The sequence below is a fragment of the Ascidiella aspersa genome, chromosome 5 (assembly GCF_963924565.1).
Source record: "Ascidiella aspersa chromosome 5, kaAscAspe10.2, whole genome shotgun sequence".
Lineage (NCBI taxonomy): Eukaryota > Metazoa > Chordata > Ascidiacea > Phlebobranchia > Ascidiidae > Ascidiella > Ascidiella aspersa.
The window spans coordinates 14,838,194-14,840,693 of record NC_139451.1 but is presented as its reverse complement, the minus strand read 5'-3'; the positions used below and the strand labels follow the sequence as shown (position 1 = coordinate 14,840,693).

The 2,500-nt window shown below is 55.0% G+C and overlaps 2 non-coding genes across 2 annotated transcripts; both read right to left on the bottom strand.

Moving 5' to 3' along the window:
* Nucleotides 1–62: 62 nt before the first annotated feature.
* LOC146145028 (5.8S ribosomal RNA) lies at nucleotides 63–216 on the bottom strand. The gene has a single exon (XR_014499161.1). It is a non-coding gene; the product is annotated as a 5.8S ribosomal RNA (ribosomal RNA).
* A 247-nt stretch (nucleotides 217–463) lies between these two features.
* On the bottom strand, nucleotides 464–2,274 carry LOC146145027 (small subunit ribosomal RNA). The gene has a single exon (XR_014500717.1). It is a non-coding gene; the product is annotated as a small subunit ribosomal RNA (ribosomal RNA).
* Between the last annotated feature and the right edge of the window lie 226 nt (nucleotides 2,275–2,500).

The window sequence follows — 2,500 nt, the reverse complement described above, 5'->3', positions numbered from 1 at the left end:
GCTCGCGCGTCCGACGCCGCAGCAGCCGCGCGGAGAAATCCCCGCGCGGAACGTTTGCAACGCGACCCTGAGGCGGGCGCGGCCCCGGGATTGACCCGAGGCCGCAATTTGCGTTCAGAACGTCGATGCTCAATGTGTCCTGCAATTCACACTAATTCACGCAGCTAGCTGCGTCCTTCATCGACTCACGAGCCGAGTGATCCACCGCCAAGAGCCATCCACGATTGTTTCGCTCGCACAGTGCCTCGCACTAAAGGGTGACAAAATATACCGCGCCGAGCGGTCGGCCAGGCCGACGCTTGAAGCCGGAGCGCGCGGCACCGCGGCACTCGACGCGCAAACATTACCGGGTGACCGAATCGCCGGCCGGCGCGCCGCTCCTCGCGGGTCGGGCGCCGGGTAGCAAAAACTTTTTCTCTCGCTTGTCCGAGTTTCGCGTTCGCCGAAGCGTTTGCGAGACCGTTAATGATCCTTCCGCAGGTTCACCTACGGAAACCTTGTTACGACTTTTACTTCCTCTAAATGATCAAGTTAGATCGTCTTCTCGGACGCCGGCTCGACCGTTGCCGGCCGCGCCAGGTCCAATCGGAGGACCTCACTAAACCATTCAATCGGTAGTAGCGACGGGCGGTGTGTACAAAGGGCAGGGACGTAATCAACGCGAGCTAATGACTCGCGCTTACTGGGAATTCCTCGTTCAAGGGAAATAATTGCAATTCCCTATCCCTAGCACGACCGGGGTTCAGCGGGTTACCCAGACCTGTCGGCCAAGGCGAGCACATGCTGATCCGGTCAGTGTAGCGCGCGTGCGGCCCCGAACATCTAAGGGCATCACAGACCTGTTATTGCTCAATCTCGTGTGGCTAAACGCCACTAGTCCCTCTAAGAAGTTAGACGCCGACCGATTGGGTCGCGTAACTAGTTAGCAAGCCAGAGTCTCGTTCGTTATCGGAATTAACCAGACAAATCGCTCCACCAACTAAGAACGGCCATGCACCACCACCCACAGAATCAAGAAAGAGCTCTCAATCTGTCAATCCTCACTGTGTCCGGGCCGGGTGAGATTTCCCGTGTTGAGTCAAATTAAGCCGCAGGCTCCACTCCTGGTGGTGCCCTTCCGTCAATTCCTTTAAGTTTCAGCTTTGCAACCATACTTCCCCCGGAACCCAAAGACTTTGGTTTCCCGCAAGCTGCCGGAGAGGTCGTAAAACTAACGCCCCCCGATCGCTAGTTGGCATCGTTTATAGTCAGAACTAGGACGGTATCTGATCGTCTTCGAACCTCTGACTTTCGCTCTTGATTAAAGAAAACATTCTTGGCAAATGCTTTCGCAGTCGTTCGTCTTGCGCCGATCCAAGAATTTCACCTCTAACGGCACAGTACGAATGCCCCCGTCTGTCCCTCTTAATCATTACCTCGCGCTCCGAAAACCAACAAAATAGAACCGAGGTCCTATTCCATTATTCCATGCACCATTATTCAGGCGAATCGCCTGCTTTGAACACTCTAATTTTTTCAAAGTAAACGTTCCGGCCGCCGCCGACACTCAGTCAAGGGCACCGGCGGAGAACCGGAGGTGAGGCCAGGACGGCCAGTACACGCCTTGCGACGGACCGGCCGCCTGCGCCCAAAATCCAACTACGAGCTTTTTAACCGCAACAACTTAAATATACACTTTTGGAGCTGGAATTACCGCGGCTGCTGGCACCAGACTTGCCCTCCAATGGATACTCGTTAAAGGTTTTAAAGTGTACTCATTCCAATTACAGGGCCTCGTTTAGAGTCCTGTATTGTTATTTTTCGTCACTACCTCCCCGCGTCGGGAATGGGTAATTTGCGCGCCTGCTGCCTTCCTTGGATGTGGTAGCCGTTTCTCAGGCTCCCTCTCCGGAATCGAACCCTGATTCTCCGTTACCCGTAAGAACCTCGGTAGGCCAGTACCGTACCGACGAAAGTTGATAGGGCAGACACTTGAATGATCCGTCGCCGGTGCGAGACCGTGCGATCCGCAAAGTTATCCAGAGTCACCAAAGGTTGCGGGCCGAAGCCCGGTCGGTTTTTGGTCTGATAAAAGCACGCCTCCCGCGAGGTCGGCGCTTCACGCATGTATTAGCTCTAGCATTTCCACAGTTAACCACGTAAAACGTACGATCAAATGAACCATAACTGATTTAATGAGCCATTCGCAGTTTCACTGTACGAGAGCTCGTACTTAGACTTGCATGGCTTAATCTTTGAGACAAGCATATGACTACTGGCAGGATCAACCAGGTAGCTACTTTAGCGTAGCCCCGAAAGGCCGACGAAGGAGGCGCCGCTGATGCGGCGCCGTCGCTCGGTCGATGCGAAACCCGAAGGCTTCTCCGTTAAAATTTCGTTCTTTGCTCGGCTGCCCGAACTCAGAAAACCGTCACCGCCCGTCGCACCCGCCGGAGTAAGACTTCGTCGGCAGGCCTTTCGACCGCCACGTCGCCAACACCGGCGCGAGCGCAACGCACGC